The 19,493-nt window shown below is 43.8% G+C and overlaps 1 long non-coding RNA gene across 1 annotated transcript; it reads left to right on the forward strand.

Moving 5' to 3' along the window:
• The first annotated feature begins 2,644 nt into the window (after positions 1 to 2,644).
• Positions 2,645 to 19,383, forward strand: LOC142603394 (uncharacterized). The gene is made up of 9 exons (XR_012837320.1): positions 2,645 to 3,013; positions 5,299 to 5,497; positions 6,260 to 6,411; positions 7,168 to 7,298; positions 7,798 to 7,906; positions 9,627 to 9,715; positions 9,841 to 9,984; positions 12,468 to 12,594; positions 18,039 to 19,383. It is a non-coding gene; the product is annotated as an uncharacterized LOC142603394 (long non-coding RNA).
• The last annotated feature ends 110 nt before the right edge of the window (positions 19,384 to 19,493 follow it).

Consider the following 19,493-nt stretch of genomic DNA (forward strand, 5'->3'; position numbering starts at 1 on the left):
TTACTCTAGAAATTGCAAGACCCAAGGCTGTCAAGTGTCAAACGGCATTTGATCCAGGAGCCAAATTTAAGATATAAAAATTTAGCCATGAGTTTGGCTGAGTTTTTCAGATAATCAAACAGGCTAGAACAGAACTGTATAGGACGATGGCCAGAGGAGAGGATCGCTGCCACACCGTCACAGGTAGTACAGTATTTATGGCAAGTTTAGAAAAACAGACTGGGTTGTACCAGTTCATACCACACCATTGAGTGAGGACTTCGAGGAGCAGCGCTGGTGATAGACTTGGCAGCAACCTTTATCCCATGCCACAGCTGTCTGTACTGGGAGGAACTGGTGTTGCTCAGATAATGCTGGCAATCAAGATGGTGATCACTTGGACTTTTTAAAAGATGGTGGCACATTTTGCAAGGTTGTGGAAAGACCTAGCAGATTGGGGCCTAGGGATGCAGAAGTGTTTATCCTAGATGCAGTTTGGACATTTAAGATCCCTTTAAAGAACTGAGAATGTGGTGGTGAGGTGGTCTGTGGGGTGGGGGTGCAGATGAGCGAAACCCGGGAAGGTGCGCTGCACCACTGCTGCGTTACTGCCTTTAAATGACATTCATATGAGTGTGCGTGGGGGGGAGGAAAGGGAAGGTACTGACCCGTAAAGAAACAGTTATATGGCACCGCAATCTCCTGCTATTTTAAGCATGCTTCCCCCCCAGTATTTGCTGGCACAGAAAACTCAGTAAACATAACTGCTCGTTCAGCATATCCTAATTGTTTTCAGGATATGTGGCGGTATGGCACTGGTATTAATTGCCTGTCATTGTTCCTGAATTAAAATGTTCCTATTTACTAACCTCCTTCCTCATTACGGTCCCGAGCCACTGGAGAGTTTGAAGCTCATCTATTTGTCAAATATGTGTTGTGAGTTAATTCTTCTGTCACCATTATTGGGTCTTGGTATCCACCGGTAACAGCCCAGGAATTGGCATTTTACTCAGAAATGGATCATCTAACCTGACGGTGCTGTCAAAGATTATGCAAATAAATAAACAAGTAACTTGAGATACTGTGTGTCTGTGCTTGGAATGACAAGTCCGATGTCACTGTTATGTTAATAAATCAACCGACATAAATGATTTATAATCATTACAGATAGATGCTCATTATGAAATGGGTTGCTTTGTTTTCTTTTGTTTGTTTTTAGTTAACAGCTGCTCAAATACTGAACAGCCTGTCTGTTTTCAAGCTGACAACTGCTTAGGACCCAGAACAATTTATGTTCTTAACTGAAGGTAGGCAAGAAGATATTTTCCCTGGAAATTACGTAAGATTTTTTAATGTGTCTCCCATGCTGAAGGGGGATGAAAGGTCAAAACTCATTAAAACTTTAGCAAAGCAGAAATCTACTTGAAAAGATTCATTTCGTGTTTAATTTTTATAGGCCTTGATTTATCAGAGTGCTTAAGTGAATGTTTAATTTTCTATATTTTTAATTTCAGCCACTTAGGATTTTATTGAGTCAAAAAATTGATGAGATTTCTGGGAGTCTGCTCGTGGAGTGCCTGGGGAATAAACTTGAAAAACAGAGAAAAACAACATGCTTTCCGAGATTGCGGTGAAGCCATGAACCTCTGCCGCTATCTCCTTCTCTACACTAAGCAGTAAATGATGGTAAGAACCCATTCTTTGCAAAGCGATGGCCCTGTGGGAATTCAACTGTGCTTGGGATGGCACATAGAAGACTCATTCCAGACTGCTTGCAGGAGTGGGTGGCTGCAACATCTGGAAACAGAGCTGTTGTTCAGATCTGTCTAAATCTGGTGCTGTCCACGCTTACTTATCTTCTGGATGAAGACAGGAATCAAAGTTTTTTACTACCGTGTTTAATGTTTTCCTTTCTGGAACCTCTGCAGGCCCTTTTCTGTAGTCTTGGGGTTCCCTTTCTCTGCCCTGCTAAATAACAGCTGGGTAATGGAGCAACCAACTCGGCTGAAGGTTTTTAGATGCTTTCAAATTGTCTTTGTCAACTGGAATTTTATTCCCATAATCCCATGACTGTGTTTGGCAGCTTGTAAATCACAGATATACATCAGTGGGCAGGAGTGGATTCCTTCTGTCTTAATCTGCAGCCTCTTACTTTTATGACTCCTTTGTATCATCAGTCTTTATTTCCATCACAAGGAAAAAATGTCTTCCCCCAGCGGTTGCATCCAGATGAATGTATTTTATTCTTGGCAAGATCCGAGGCAGGCGATTTACAAGGGTTCTGGGCACTCAGGACGCAGGAGCACCGGTACTTTTGAAACACGCCTTGTATATGATGGATGGGGCATATTATCTAAATGCTAATAAATACCGAGCCACAAATTGGCTCCATTTTTCTTCATTCCTCTGCTGCCCGTGGTTCTTGAATGACGCTAAATCTAGCCTCAGACACATTACAGTACTAATTAGTTCTGATTTTTTTCTTTGTTCTTTCTTTTCAGTCGGGCAATATGGATGTGCTGCCTCTGGGCATATTTATGTTACAGCCTCATTGGCTTGTCTCCACCGAGAGCGCATGGTACAGTTTGATGGGAGAGGTACAACGCTGGTGTAAATCTCATCTGGCATAGGACTCTCGAGCATAACTTTGAAACGGTCAGTAGGTTTGTATTTCTTACTAAACTCTGCAGGACTTTCCCGTAGGGATAATGTCCTTTGAATGTACATTTGGTCACATATACATGATACAATGTACTCTGTCAGATTGCTACAGCATCTTCTGTGTAAACTGAGGAAGAAATCAATTATTCTTTTTAGCATTCTATATTTTAGATTCTTAAAGATACGCTTATGGATATTGATTTTTTCAGTTTACATTTTGGGCCAAAATTTCAAAAGCAAGTGCATGACTTCTGCTTAAACAACGCTAAATATACTACCGCAGCCGGCAGTGCCGGAGTAAAACTGCTGCTGGCGTGACGGTACTGGACCTGCAGAACCCCTTATGTCGGGAGGGACAGCAGTTTGCACGTGGGTATGTTGGAAGCGCTGGTGATGCTTGCCGGCGTGCCTACGGATAATTTGCAAATACATCAGAGCTGGTTTTTGAAAATCTGTTCCCAAACTCTTTGTGAGATGGAGTTCATTTGCAATTCTTTGTAATCAAGACATTCTCAGTAATGGGACCTGTTGCTTTTTGGCCAGAAGACAAATAAACAAGCCACTTTGCACTGACGTTACACATGCATCCTGCAAGTCTTACATGTTATTCCAAATTAAATTAAAAAAATCAAATAAAATTTGTGGCTCATAGGCAGCCTCTAGGAAGGCTCTCGGCCACCTTCTGTGAGCTCCTTTGCAGCAGCTGAAAACTTGGAATAACTTGGGACTTCAGTACTAGGAAATAATCTCTCCTTTCTTAAAGACCAGGTTATTAAAGATTCAGAGTCTTTTCAGCCTGCTGTGAGATCACGAACAATCTTCTGTCTCAGAGTATTCACATGTTTGCTAGGTACTTGTGGAAACACTTTGCAATTTCGTGCAGTGGGAATGGCCTGTGTGAAGCAAAGGCAAAATGAACAAATATGTATTTAAGATACCCACCACTATCGTACGTTTATTCTGTGAAATACAGCAGCAAATTTTTCCATCAGTTGGGTTTTGGTCTTCTACCAAAAGACTCCAGAAACTGAATGTAGTGCCTTTAGCAAGCAGAGATTATGAATGACTTCATGACGGTCTGTGCACAGGGAACAAAACTTGTTTTGCTCTTCAGTGTGGCACACAAATGCGTAACATAATCTGAATTGAAGCGAGACTGGAGGTTGGGTTCTCATTTTTAATTATGCCAGTGATGAATTGCAGGAAACCCTGTCCAGGCATTGCAATTATTTCTCAGAGTTTTTTGTCAGGCTCATTTTGTAGACTTTTCTGGAGCTCAGACAAGAGTTTATATCAAGGATATAGTCTACGCGCTTTGCTATAGATCGGATGAAATGATTCAAATGGTTCTTCCTGGCCATGAAAACAGAGTCTGTGATTCTTCTAAATAGAAACAAGCTGCTGCGTGCCACTCTTGCTAGAGACTTCTCCCAGGCGTGCTTGGGAAGTTGTGTTACAGTCTGAGATGTTCACAAGCTGTGTCAAGAACTTTAGTCAGGAGATTGGTGTGTTTGTGGTTACCATGCGGTGCAAGTGAGGCGTAGCAGGTGGGTGTAAAGACAGCAGATCTGCTGGGACCTTCCCAGCTGTCGAAGATGCTAACTGTTGTGTGCGTTTCCCCTGGGGAGGGGTGATGGACACTCCGTAAATGAAACAGAACAAACTGGAGGTGGGACAGATCGGTGTCTCCTACCGACTCCTATGGTCCTTGTCTGAAACATGTTTTTTAACTTAATATTTCTCTAGCTTACGAAATGGGTAAGGGAAGACATTTCACATTCTTCACAATTTAGGCATTTAAATAGCTCAGGAGAGTTTGACGATACTAAACTAATCATAGGATCTGGCTTTGGTCCCCAGCAGCACTGTCCCCGACTTCAGCTGCAGGCTTGTGTTTACTACCCATATTCCTGCATTATTACTGTCGTCTGTGTTTGTTTGGAGCCCAGTCCAGACTCACCTGATGTCCTTGATTGCTGTAGGATCGAGCTCAGCTCTGAGCACCTGGCTTTGGATTTTTTTTCATTGTTCATCTTTTCTAGAGAAGGCTGATAAAAAGCAATTCAAAGGTGCCCAGTGGGTGGAGAGATACAATATGCCAGCGCCGTCTGTAAGCGGTGATGAGACGACCTCAGCAGTCCTGAGGTTTGATCATACTCATCCAAATATATAGACGAGACAATCTTGTTAAATAATTGAAGTGGTATTAAGTTCAGGCCTCTCACATTTAGTGCTTTTCAACTCTCCTGCCACTTATTTCATTGCTCTTTGCAGAGAAATTACACTTTTCTAGTTTTAGCATTTGTTCTGCTCTGTGCCACTGGCTCCCAGCAGCTTCTGCAGACCTCCCGACCTGCCTGGCGCAGCCCATGATATCGTGGCTTGTTTCCATGGAGACCAGAGGAAAGCGATAAATAAATGTGACTGGGAATAGCAAGCTTCCACCGTCTGTCACCAGGGTAAAAACAGGGGGAATCGTGGCCCGATTGTGTAGTTACAGAAAGAGGACGGGAGAGCCGCCGGTGCCCTCCTCTTCTCCGTGTCACCCAGAGCCGTGGCGATGTTGCGCGGTGCCGGCGCTGCTGGCTTTCTGCGGCCTCGGCATCCCCAAGTGGATGGAGGAGCAAGCCCCAGCCCACGGGTTGTTCTTCCCCACAGGTATCTGTCAAGGAACCAGCATGTTGGGAGCATCTTCAGCACCACCAGCGTTTATTTCAGAGTACGCGTAGTTTCGCTGACCGATGCTGAAGAGCGTGAGCTGGGCAATGTATGTTTAGATTACGTGAGTGAAAATACCCGTGCTGCTTTCCTTCGATCTGGCTGATGGAATTGTAGCCTGGGAGCCAGAAGAACTCGGGTTTGGATCCCAGTCATGTTGCGGAGCTGCTCTGTGGTCTTGAAAGATCAGTTTTCATTCCTCTCTTAGGCTTTACTAAGGAGGTTATAACACCTTTGGAGCAGGGAATTCCTTTCTGAGGATAGTTTATATGCTGTCTGTCCCAGGGATGACTTTGTCATGGTTAAAGCTTCTAGATGAATTGCAGTGATAAAAAGTAAAGTTCAGGAATGCTTTCGGAGCCAGTGCCACCTTTCATTTGCCCTTGCGAAACCACCCCGCAATGCAAATAGAAAACTGGTCTGGGGCTACACCGATTTGCTGCTTAGAGAATAAATGACTTTTCTTATCGGAGGATTCGATCTAACGTCACCCTGCAATGAGTATTTTCTCCTGCAGTGAAGTAGGTGAATTTTGTCAGGCTGAATGCCATGTTTAAAGTTGTGGTAGGATCAGTATGAAGATTCTAACGCCAACTCCCCTTCGCCTCTGGTGAAATGAAAAGCTGAACCCAGATCTGAGTGCTGGGGTGGGTCATCTTTAAAAAAAATGAATAAAATTCAGAACTTCCAAATTGGGAGTGGAAACTTTAAACTGTACCAGATCTGAACTGTAACCTATCCATGCTTACTTTACTATCAGCTTCATTCTGTCTTGTCACATTTATTAATTACTGTAAATATCACGTTTGTCTGTAAACAGGCAGTCTTTTCCAGGCCTTGTTATTACTCATTACTTGAATCGCCCTCTCTTTATCTTGTTTGATTCTGCTGGGACACCCAGGCAATTTTCCAAGGCTGTGAGCACAGGATTGTGTAGAAATCATTGCCTGGCATCGATGCTTCAGCTGAAGATGCTCTCTCTTGTGATTTACCAATAAACTGGCAAGACACTTTGCTGCTAGCAGCCGTATACAGCTGAAAATTGTTTTTCAGGTGAGATGGTAAATTATGGTCTTTCACTTTCTGTAGACATAGCTGTTTGATAGACCTAGTTTTGGTGTCTTATGTAGTCAAACTGGAAGTCCCCTGTGTTTTCCCTCCCTCGTGTTAAAAAAATCCAGTTGTTTTGTGTTTCGTGTTTCGTAGAACTGGCTGCATTTCCTTAGAATTTGTATATGCAGTGTAGATGGGGGAAAAAGCATTGGCACAGCAGGAAATACCTTCTTCCTTCTCTTGTTCCAAAGGCAACCAGAACACATGTGCCACTGCTATTGTGCTGCACTCGTGTCTAGACATTGCGAGGTGTTGCAGTGATTTATGTACACGCCTGGTTTTATATGCTCCAGTCTCGTTCTTCCGTGATTTATGTTGCTAGTGGGATACAAGTCTTACGGCTGAAGGGACACTGAAGGGAACTGCTCCTTCCGTAAGCCTTTGGCCCTCTGAGTTTGTCCTGTGGCGCTGCCTTATGGGTCCCCCATTTTCTGCGGTTTACTGCGAGTGAATACTTTTTTCTCACTCCTACCCCCTCTGGTTCCTTCCTTTAATGTTTGCTAGCTTTATCTTTAGGATTCCTCTTAATTGTAAGTTCTGAAGTGGGCTTCTGATTAACCATCACCTATAAATGCCATTAAAAAAACGCCAGGATTGTCCTTGAACTCTCGTCTGTCCTTTTTCTGCTCCGGTGGGACTGAATACCTAATTATAAAGAAGGAAGGAAAATTAAAGGAACTGTTCTGTCCTTTCTAGAATCCTGTTTGACAGTCTGATTATCCTCAAGAAGGAAGGACCATGCTGGTGCAGTCCCAGAGGAGAAGGATTAACAACCCTGGAAGCAATGAAAGAAGATTCACGCTGATATGAAGAAGACAGATGCGTGTGTAGTTCAAGTTCATCTTGGCAGACTCATGCTGAAAATGCCAATCCGACAATTTTAATGCTAGTAGGAAAAGAAATCTATGAGGGGGTTGGGTAAGCGATGGCTCGTTGCAGCTCATGGTGAGCTACGGCGGGGAGGCTGCTCTCCCAAATAGCCCCCCACGTGCCCAGGGTGGCTGTCCTCTGCGAGCAGATGTCAGGGTGACAAAGGACGCCAACCCACAGATGATAGGTTGGGGCTGTTGCTGCTCGGTGGTGAGAGATGTGAGCTGAGATGTTTTTGCCTTAAGCAACGAGGTGTATCTAGTGGGAAGACAAAGATGTAGTTAGACCTGAATGTGCTTCAAACTCGCTGGCGCGGGGTACTGATGGTGGGGCAGCTGCAGCAACGCAGCGCAGAGAGGAAGAGAGGTGGGTACATAAGGAGAAAGCTAGCGCTGGGAGGTGCTTTGGTCTCAGCTCTTCATTGACACTGGTCTCCTTTGAACATCCCTCGGGAAGTCGGTCATAGTTTGGGTCTTCACAGTCACAGAAGCGCTGTAAATATTTGTCCTTCACTCTTCTTCACGTCGCATGGATCAGGGCTCTTGTACGTGGTTGCCTGGTACCAGTATGGCATATTATTAGTGTTGTAACATTTGGATGTAGGCTCTGTGGAAATTCCTCCGAGACGTAACGTCTGTCAGTCCAGAATCCTTAGCAGGATTTCAGGAGGGATTATGTCCTATGGGAAAGTGTCAGTATTTCATCTTACAAACAGCTGAGGAAAGGAAAGCATCCCACTTCTTTCTGCCCAGTTCAAAACAAGATGATGCAGAATTTCTTCTGCTTTCTACATTGGGAGTGTGGACTCCAGTAGCCTTTGTTGTAAAGTAAAGGAAATGGCCATGCTATCAATTCTTGGTACACTGCCAGCAGTTTATGAGAGGCACCCAGGTGAAAGAGGGGAAATGGTGCTTTTTAACACTGTTTCTTGGACTGCACTGAAGGAAGTCAATAAAAGGCACTTCTGGAATGGATTCTTCCTGCTGAAAATTAAAGAAAAGCGTGCTGCAGAGTGAAACGAGGAGAGCCTTGTAGAGGAAAAAAGGCTGTAGGAATGCTTTCCTAGAGCAAACACGTCAGTGAAGCGTTGGATACCTCCGGGATGCGGCAGAGCTGGAAGCCCAGGCACTTGTAGAAAGAAAGTTTCTGTGCTGGTGGTAAAAGGGAGGGAGGCGCGATGAGGCTTTCAGTAGTTTTGCATTGGTGACTCCAATCTGGGCTATTTCTTCTGTGGAAAGTGTTCATTAAGGCACTTAAGAGGAAAAACACTTTGACTAAATAAAATTAGGCACGTTTGCTGGTTGGAAAACACGGAAAGTGCATTGTGTGTGTCTGTGGTTGGGGGAAGCTTTGTCACTCTTACGATGCTGGAAATCACAGTCAGTCTCCCGAGTCTAATGGAAATGCAGTTTGCATCAGGGAGAAGGAAAGTATATCCCAAAGAAGGAGACTTGTACGAGGCAGTAGGCCAGGTTCTAATACCTGTTGCGCTGCCTAAATATCATCCGTGGCAATTGCTGTTCATTTGTGAAAGAGCTGGCACGCTTTGCTCCGGAGGCGGCGGGTTCTGGCAAGTGTGTGCAAGGATGATGGGATTCTGTCTCCACAAATAACATCATGCCCCGGTTTTGAAATTTAAGACAGGATTTTAGCAGCTGAGTAGAAACAGGTTTTGTTGTTGTTGTTGTTTTTATGAACAGTAGTCCCTTTCCAGTGTAACACTCTGAAGCTGGAAAATGTTTCCTTCTTCTCCTCCCCTTTTGTTTTGCCATGAACACATAAACATCCATAAAGTCCCCCTCTCTCTGCTCTGCACAAACGTACCGGGAACTTCAAGGGTTGCCCAGGCAGCAAAAATTCCTTGCAGATGTTATCATCATCGCTTCAGTTTGGTTGTTGTCAACACAACCTGGGTTTTTTTAGAGGTTTCGCATCTTACTCCGAGCTGTTTTTGTTGCCCTATCATGGACTGTAATGTTTTTTCTCCTGCTTTGCCCCAGTTACACGCATTTACTTTTGCAAAGCTAACTTTTCAGTCTAGCTCTGTCAAAGAATTTATCAATGCAGCCACTTGATGTTTCACGGATCACAGAGGTTATGGGGAAATCTATGGAAATATAGCACCTCTGCTAGGCAAGCTCTGCCTCAAAAGACAGTACAAAGTGTAATAAATACGCTGCATTCTCCTGTTTCTCAAAAGATTCTCTTCATTATGGAATTGATCTTTGTTAATCTCTCATGTGGCTACTTAACACAGGTTTTTCTGTATTGATTTTCTTCTGCAGATCACTTCAGCTCTCGCACACTTGGAACTCATCTTGCGTGCTTGACATGGTTTGTTGCCTCTGGATATATTGCAGGACACAGCAGGCTGGTGAGTCTCTGAAGCCAATTTTTTTTGCATTTGAACTTCCTAGGTCTCCTCTTATCATGAGACTGACAGGCAAGGGCAGCTTCTAGCTGAGATAGTTTCTAAACTTCTTGCTGTTTTCTTCCCAGGTGTCATAATGAAGCATCCATGAACAGATTATTTCTGGGATCTGGCTTGTAGATGACAGCCTCAAGTATACATCTAAAATCTCATATGGAACAGAGCAGGATGCATTCCTCAGTTTCTGTGGCAAGCTTTGCTGATGTACTGAGGTGAATTCATTTCTAATACCATCAGCAGAGCTGCAGGAAACCATGCTAATCTCCATGACTGTCTTTCATGCTTCATATGGGAGATTTTGGCTTTGATTCGGGCTTACTTGTTACTGTAATAGATGACTCAGTGTACCTGCAGACAAAACTATGCAGAAACTAGTGATTGGAGTTGTGTCAGGACAGAGGGAACACCACGGGGGTGGAGGAGTGATCACTGGGGGGAGGCAGCCTGTTCCTGCCCTGGGGGCTGTCTGCACCACAGACGGAGGAGGACAGGATGCCTCCCAGTCTCCGTCACTCTAAATTGCAGAAAACTTGGAGTCACAGTGTTTACATTCAATTCTGTTGCCTCTGTGCCAAAGAGATAAGTCAGAGAGGTAACAAAAAAGGTTATGGAATTTGAAGGATTGACTTGGAGAGGTGGTTAAAATTGCTCAACATGCATCATTTGCCTTAAGGGCAAGCTGGGAGGATACAGCGAGGAAGTAAGGAATTGGGAGGGTGTGAAGGCAAAGGGGAGACAGGCTGTTCATGGGAGCCGTGGAGGAGCCTCTAGGGCCAGCGAATAAAGTAAACAGCAGGAAAGTAGACAAAGTCTGTTCTCTTCCCAGCACTTAAACTGACTTCTGGAATGATCTTCAACAAGTTAGTTCTTCTATTTGGCTGTCACTTTTCTTGCACAGTGCTGCAAACTTGATTTCTTGTTGCTGCTGAACAATTTTTAGGTGGAGTCCTGAAGCCACGTTGTTCTCAGAGAACGTACAGTTGGATGGTTGCTGCTGTGTTGTCTCCTTCAATTCTAATAATTAAGAGTCTTTGTGCATGAAATTTAACCCTCTCTGCTGAAAAATAGTTATGGTGATAATACATCTGTGAGATGCGTTGAGTTCTGTGGAGGAAAAAGGATTTCTATATGCTAGCATCATGTTTTAAAATTACTGGAATTTTTGAAGTTACGGTCTGAGGTTGTGTCATACACGGCCAACACAAGGTATTGCAGTAAACTGTGTGTCTGGGTATACTGCTGCTAAATGTAAGACTACAGCTCTTGTTGCAGTTATGTAGCCGGGGTGATAGCAAGGAGTGGTAGGTCAATAAAAGATTGCAAGTTAAATGCAAGGTGAAAATGCAGACTCACGAGATCCATTAGATGGGGATCATCTCCCTGGCAGGGTGCTGACGCTGGAAGGCATGGTCAGCGCACTTGGCATTACAGCGGTGGAGAATAATCTCGTGATACGCAACGGCATACTGAGTGCAATAAGAATGCTTTCCTGTTCGCTTGCTGAGAAGGCTCTTGGTAAGGCTTGGAGGAGGACAGCAAGTGCAGAATGTTTGTTTCCCCTTCCTCTCAGACTTGTGTTTCAGCGCAAATGTGCACGGTTGTTGAACTCTGTCTAGCTGGCATCCCCCTGCTTTTGAGAAATAAGCATTTAGAAAACAAGACAGAGAAGGAAAGCAGGCGTGTGTGTGTGTACAAGCCATTACAATTATCAGTGAACATTCAGAAAAAGCCTCAAGAATATCCCAGAGCACTGCTAAGGTCGACTGACTGCTTGAAGCTGTTGCTACAGACTTTCCAGGAGAGGATGATTTTTACGGACTAAAATCAGCAGTTGCATGTCACCTGTCTGTGTGACTGTCAAATGAGCACTGTACTCTCTTGACGCTGAATTTTCTAAGGTGGTGCAGAACTGGTGAAGATCCACGTTTGTAGCAGGACCCTGTGGGACTATGTTGTTTAAGGTGTCTTGGATGGGGACGGCAAGGTGCTAGGAGAGGTTCTGCACAAGGCCAGGCAGCAGTCAGTGGTATTTTTGGCAGCAGACAGACTCAAAATCTTTCCAGTTACTGTAGACGGAGTAGTCATAGGTGGTCACAGATATATCAAAATATTAAATATCTAATTATGTCACATTCATATAGGGTTCAAAACTGTAGTTCACAAAACCAGTCCAGAATAATCCCATCCGGTAACTCAAATGCCAGCACTACAGAGCCAGCTGGCTTCTACCCCAGGGTCTGATGCCTCGGTGTGTTTTGCACCATGTGTACCCCAGCATCAGACATCTGGGGGCACCTTTGTGATAATAATTCATCACATCTGAGCCTCATAACAGGAGGATGAGGTCATGCTTAGGTGTAAGTGGAAGTGATCAAGAAGTCTGAAAATACCCAACCGAGTCTTTCAGTGATTCAGTACTTTCTGAGATGGCTTGCACGCTCCGAGCTCCCTGCTCCAAAAGTCAGTGTCTTGGGATTAACGTTCTACATGAAGAGCTGGACTCATAACTGAACAGTGTTCACCTGAGGGTTTACTTAAAAAGTTGGCATTTGCAGCCTCACTGTGTTGAGCAGTTGAGTGTTCTCCAACAGGCTGACAGATGTGTGTAGTGTCTGTGTGTAAAGAGAGATGGTGTAGGTGAAGCTATCCACGTTTCCATCTGAAAACCTGACTGTATGATTTTCTTTTTTCCCAGTTCTTCAGATGGCCACATGAATCCTGTTCACAGCGATCTCGATACAAACAGGTTTTGGAGAGAGAAGAAGACTTGCTGATTTCAGGACAAGGGTACTTAAAAGTGCATTCACGCCATCAAAAAATAGGTGAGTACATAAAGTTTTCGGTAGGGCTTACTTTTTCTACAGCTGTCAGATTGTTCTGTACACTCCAGACACCTTAGTGCTGTCTGTGCAAACGGTGAGTCAAGTATCGAGATGCTTCCAAGGGATTTGTATGCAGAAGCTCTGGGATCTGTCCTGTATTTGCAGCTTACCTTGTAGTCTCTGCTGGATGATCGTCAGCAGGACTGAGCCTAGAGGCTCCCAGCACCACTGTACGGTGTGAACATCCCTCCCAGGGCGGTGGTGTTCCTGTACTGGGGACAAATGTGTTCTCAAGAGTATCCGAATCTGACGGTGCGATGCTTTGATGCCTTTTTGTTAGCAATAACCCGCAGTAGAAGAAAGCTTGTCAAACTTAGTTGCGTGCCTCTTAATGTCTAGTTCTGCCAAAAATGTTACAAAATATAACCAAGCGAAGTGAGACCTGCTTTTAAAGATGTTTAAGACATAAATTATGCAATAGATGTAGTTTGCTGCAAAGGGAATAAATGCACACACTGATGCTGATGTGCTGCTCAGCAGTACTGGAGCTGGAGCGAAGGAAATGGGATGGGGCTTCCTCAAGGAAGCAGCAAGGATGGGAGAGAAGAGGAAAATGGATGTAGCCAATCCTTCCTAAGGACCGGGATGGGGGGAATAAGTTTAAGGATGTTCATTACCATTTAATCTAGATGTGATTTTTTTTTTTTTTTTTGCTGCCAGGATCAGGATGAATAGTTTAAGTAATTCATTTAAAAAGACTGGATCAATAACTGGTTAAACAAACAATTTTATTCTTGTTTCAAAGCATAGATTAGTTTTGACTACTTCTGGAAGGTCTTTAGCAATTTGGCCGGCCTTAGCGATGCTGATAGCGTGCTTTCGTATGTTTTTGGTGGGTTTTTTTTACCCCCATTCATTTGGTGTGTTTTTTCTTGTTTAATATATAAGAGGAGGGAAATAGCAACCACAGAAGAAATCCTACTCTTGAGCATGCTGCTTAAGGATACGGATCAGGAAGACAATGGACTGTGGGGGATTGAGAGTGGATATTGAGATTTCTGTAGTACTTTAAACACAACCAATCTATCAGTGCTTGGTAGCTATTTGATCCGCATGAAATAGCAAGTTATAATACACATCAAGAAGCCTCTGTACTGCTGCTCATTGCTCCTTCCTCGAACTCTGCCAAGTGCTGAAGCCGCTTGCCTAAGGCTATGGATACAATTGATTACAGGGTTGTAATTAGGAGTCTCAGCCTGCCGGTCATTCTTTTGGTCTCTCTTATCTTGATTTTTCAGCCCATCTGAGGTGCTCTTCAGAAAATCCAGGTCAAGTTTTTCAGTTCTCAGAAATCTAGGAACCTTAATGTGTAGTACCAGATTTGGTATTTAAATCCATCTCCTATCAAACCAACACTGCTCTGTGACCATTCAAGATTTGAAACACAGTAGAGGATCTGATAAAGGAGGGATCTTGTAATCGTAAAGAGATAGCCTTTTAATTTCTACATTGCATATTTTACATTTGCATCAGTATGTAATGAAGCCTGAAGCGTACTCTGCTACTGAGATATGTAACCACTCCTTTAGTTTTGCATTCTCAGGCCTTTCACATCTTAGATACTCATGGAAAATACTCATTCCTCTGGCATTTCAAGAAAAGAGCGTGTTTGTTTCTTACCTAGGATGGAAGGCTAACATGTCCTTTACAGGAGTCTCCCATAAGCTTCTAGCAAGGCAAGAAAACACTCTGTGGATCTTCCAATTTTTGGTGATGTTTTTCTTCTTTTCTTTTTTTCTTTTTTTTTCTTTCCTTTTGGAAACTTATTACTTTACTTTCCAACTTCAAGCAATATTCCCTGTGTACACATTTGATGAACCATTATATTCTTTGGACTGTTTTAAGGGGATGCAGTGTGCCTCCAGACTTGATTTCCCTGAACTCTGTCTCCTTTCCTTTTTATGGTACCTGAAGCTGAGAACATCTCTGCTTGGTGTGTGCTGATACATACAGCGTAGCACCTCTGCCTGTTTGCGCAGAGGAGGTGAGCAGAGAGTGGGGCGGGAGGAACAGGTAGCGGATGTCCTGCATTTCTTACACACTTCACTACCATTAATATGGGCTACCAGAAAAGACACCACAAAGGAAGATCCAGGTGTAGGGAGGTGGAAAGAGAGGGAAAACACAGTTAAAAACAACCCCAGCTGATTTGACCTACTGCATATTTACTTACTGTTCAACACAGGGAGAGTGAAAATAGAAGCCTGTATTTCCACCAGGATTTTCCCTCTGCAGGAAGGCTATTTTCTGATTCGCTCAGCCTGCCAAGATACGGGGCTGTCAGACCAAGCGGAGATGCTGACGAGGGCAGGCAGACCAACGCTGGCATCGACTTTCAGCCCCAGACACGCACTCCACTAGTTTGCATCTAGTAGGCACAGAAATCTTGCTCTCCGCGCAGGCTTTATGACAGAGCTTTGTGTTGTGTAAGGCTGGAGAGAGACATTTGAAAACAAAGTACGCCCCAGGGGAGCTCGTGCTGCCGAACCATCGGAGATGAGTTGGCAGCGCGCCAGCCCCTGGAATAACGAGGTTGAAAATGAGCTCTGACAGGTTAGATGTAATACTGCGGGGCCAACCGTGCTAGCTATCAGCCTCGGTGCCGGCATGCAGAGGGATTTCAGCTGCAATGGCTCGCGCAGGGAGAAATACTCATGCTACTGGAGGTTGGAAGCAACAGCCTCCTCGAGTGCTGGGGTTCTTTGCAGGCTGGACCCAGGAGGACACGTTCTCTGGGGCAGGGATTGATCGCGGTGCCTCTACCGAGTGTGAGTGTATGAGCAGATCCAGGGCAGCCCGCGGGCAGCGCGCCTGAGCCCTAGCTGTTCTGTGTTGGGACTGCAAGGTCGAGGTCTAGCTTGTTTGGGAAATCCCATTTTAGCTTCAATCCGCATCAATTCCTGAATCCTGCCACATGGATACAACCTGGCATTCCGTGTGCCAGACCTTTGGCCCTGGAATAAATTGCATATTGCAAATAGGGACTGAAATGAAACCGCTGAGCTCTGAGTAGGGACTGAAATGAAACTGCTGAGCTCTAGGATGACGCAGGAGGGGAACATGGAAATGAAGGAGTGGGTGTGGATGGAAGCGCACTGCCCAGGGAGCGTTTGGACCAAGGATTGCAGTGTAGCTAATGTTGTAAATTTGGATAAGGTGCGTTGGCAGAGCTGTGTTTTGACAGGAGCTCTCCATATCCGAGATCATAAAGGAGAGTTGGATGGAAATGGTTCCGAAATGGTGAACTACTGACAGACCTGTGTAATGAGAAATAGCTGTCAGCTTTTCTGCGCACAATAGATTTATTCACTTAAACAATAACTTCTCTAGTAAATTTATAACAAGCCTATTCCAGTGGAAAACTGAGTCCTAATTACTGTGCTACATATGAAGACCTAGGTAAAAGATTAGGAGCCTTATTTTTAATGGCTTCTGCCCCACTCAGCCTTCCAACAATTGTCTTGAACTTGAGCTTCATGAAGTTGTTGTGACACTTCCCAAGAGAAATTCAATTTACAGCGAGCTCTTAGTGTTTTGTGATGGTGGCTGTAAGTACGGCTTGTACTTCTCTCTTTTTTAAAGTGCTATGAAGACAGATTTGGTTCATCTTCACCGTTCCTGGAATTGCCTGATTATTCACACCAGCTTCTAGCCTCAAAATAAGTTATAAGTTCTTACGTATCTTTCTCTCAACAGTCTGCACAATGATTAATCAACTTTTCTAAGTTGATTAATAGTTTGACAGAGACGAGGTAAATAACTGCACGGAAACCAACTCTTAATTCCCACATCAAAATTCCTAACTGAGCAAAGTGACCTCTTGTTCCTCCCTTTCTGTGAAAGATGTGAAACCTGTATCCCTCTCCCTGGGGAAATAACAGGTTCAAAGGAACTCCTGCTTTCCCTGCCACTGGATTCAAACACTCAGGAGAACTGGATACACTGAAGTATTTTTCCTCTCTAAGTTTTGAATAGGTTTTTAGAAAGAACAGCCCTGCAGAAATTAGTCTTTCAGCCTTCGTGTTACTCACGATGCAAGCAAGGGCCCTGCGACGAGCCGGGTTAGCTAGCAGGACATCTGAGGTCCACGCTGCCTTTCGAGACCAGATAACAGCAGCAACAAAACATTAATATGGACTTTGTCTTTAAAAGCCAAATCTTTGAGAATTAGTACTGGAATGTGAAACTCTTACTTGTGCAGGACTTTACTGGCAGATCTAAGCAAACGTTGCAGCCTGTTCTAAGGTCTAGTTAGGCTTTCAGCTAAAGGAAACTTTGTTTTTTGTATGGGCATGAAGAAATATTTTTCTGGCTTTTTAAAGCTGTTTTCCTCTAAGAAAATATATTCAATTGTCTATCCATCTTCCCTCAGAAAGTGTCATTGCATTTTGTATTAAAAAAAAACCCCAACCTCGCAGTGCCCTGTGAAAAAGAGCTGATGCTTATCTCACAGATTGAGAATGGGGAGTGGGAGTAATGAAAGTGAAAGGGAGTTACTAGAACTAATGAAGAAAATCCGTGATGGAATTGAGATTAGAATCTTAATCTGTTTCTATCTCTACACTTTACTGTAGATTTAGGTCAGCTCTTGCTGGGCTGAAACTGGGATTGCTGAAAGCAGTGAAGCCTTCCTGAAACTTCAGATGCAACAAAAATTTTCCCAAAATATGTCTGAAATAGTCATATAGAAGTTTATAATCATCCTTTTGCTGTACATCCAGTGCAGGCCACCACTGGTTCACTGGCTGGTTTAGGATTTCTTTGTGGCATTTGTCTTAATACAATTTTCCCTGCGTGGCTTGCGTTATATTGAATTAAGAAGACACATTACACAGACCGAAAACACATCTCAGCAGCAGGAGAGAAACAAAGCAGATCTTTTCTACTGGCTGTAAGCAAAAGCCCTCAATCTTTGTGATGATATAAACGTTGGGTGTTAAATTTTACTGGCCATACAAAGATTGCTGTCGTAGAGGTAAAGGGGAAGAATACCCTTTATTCCCTGATTTTGGCATCGAATTCGGTGCTGGTGCAGCATCGGTGAGGGGTCAAAATACAGCTGCAGCAAAGTGTCCAGCTAGATCAGAGAGACAGAGTTTATGTTTGCAGGGTGGGAGAGTCCGGTTTGGGCAGCAGCGGTTCAGAGATGGATTTAAAGACCATCACAGAAAGTGACTTTAATACCTGCTCTTGGTGCACAGTCACAAGAAAAGTTTTTAGGATGATATATATGATAAAGGCATAAAACTGAGCACAGGGAGGAAAATGAAGCCGCGACTCGATTCCAGGAGGTTAGCCTGAGTTAATTCCTTGCTACTACTAGCAATAATCAAGCCAAGTATTTTCCAGAGTGTATCGATGTAAACTGTTTGTTTTCCCTGCAGTGGCTGTTCAGAGAGGAGTGTGTGGAACAATCGTCTGGACCCGCAGAGTTAATGGCACGTGTTCTGCCCCTTTGGAGAAAGCCGAATTTTATGTTGGCGGGTCCCCCTCCCTGGCCAAGCAGCGCCAGGTACACTTAAGTAAGAAAGCAGAATGGGAACAATCGGAGAGGAACTCCCTTAACTGTGACACCACATAGAAAAGGCTGCGTTCTCTTGATTTCACAACAGCTTTTCTTTAAAACTTACCTTAATATTTAATCCATCTTACCCATCTAGTTCCTGCAGGTAACAGTCAGGAGTTACGGATTCAGATGTCATGAAAATCACTGAATAGTTTTGTGGCATAATTTCTTTTTTATTGATAGGTATTGTGATAGCAGGGACTGTTTGTGGGTCTGAGGTTTGGCATCGCCAACAGAGGAACTAAGGCACAATCCAATATGGGTGTACAAGGCAGAAACAGAGCGTGCAAGACTTCCCTAGACAGGTTTGGGCAAAATATGACGCTGCACGAAGGGAGAACAGAAGGAAAGTGGCAGAATGTGGAGGGGGAAAAACTGCAGAACAGCAGGAAGAGAGACTGAGAGGGAAGAGGATTTGTAGAGGTAATAGAAGAGAGGCGGAGGAAAAGCAGAAGCCAAGTGTCTATGGAAGCAAATGAAATATTTGGTATGATAAAAGCTGGCAAAGGCTGGCAGAGCTAGATCAGTAACAGGAGGAAGAAGGAGTTAACAGCACTTGCTGCAGCACTTTCTGTGCCGTTGGCCTCTCCTACGCCCCTGTACCACTGCTTTGTCCGTGTCAGTCTTCCAGATACGCAGAGAAAATTCCAGCTCAGCCTCCAGTGATTTGGTCTGTTTCTCTGTGTCTTTGCTGCTGGCTGTGAATTCTCCAGGGGGACCAGAGGGCAGCAAAGGGCTTAAACAACAACTTTTTTTTTTTTTTTTAACTTTCTCTTCATTGAAGTACGTGGTTTCTTCCAGCATTAGTCTGAAGCTTCATTTCATAGAGGAAACTTTGCATTTAATCCACAGGCTTATTAGGGAAACAGCACAGCAGGAAACTAGTTAGACTGTTGAGTAGAAAATAGACTTGCTAATAAACCTCTTGTTCTCATTACCGTCCCAAGATGCTGAACACTTTTTGTTTTGATAAACAGAAGTCGGCGATTTTGGATGACACTTCCTTGGGTTTTTTTCCTTAAATTAATATCTTGCAGTCTGGTTCAAAGGCAAGAAAATGGGGTATTTCAGACAGAATTGTACATTTCTAGTATACAACTCATCCCTTTGCTTGACACATATAATCACAAAGAAAATAAAAACTTGGCTTTTTTGTATCGGTGTAACTTTGTTATCTGGTGTGCCTTGGTGTGGCATAAATAAAAGGAGGACATTCTGGAGATTCTGTTTCACTCATCATTTTGTCCTTTAATCTCACCAGTCCTTGTTTTAG

The sequence above is a fragment of the Balearica regulorum genome, chromosome 11, assembly GCF_011004875.1.
Source record: "Balearica regulorum gibbericeps isolate bBalReg1 chromosome 11, bBalReg1.pri, whole genome shotgun sequence".
Taxonomy (NCBI): Eukaryota; Metazoa; Chordata; class Aves; order Gruiformes; family Gruidae; genus Balearica; species Balearica regulorum.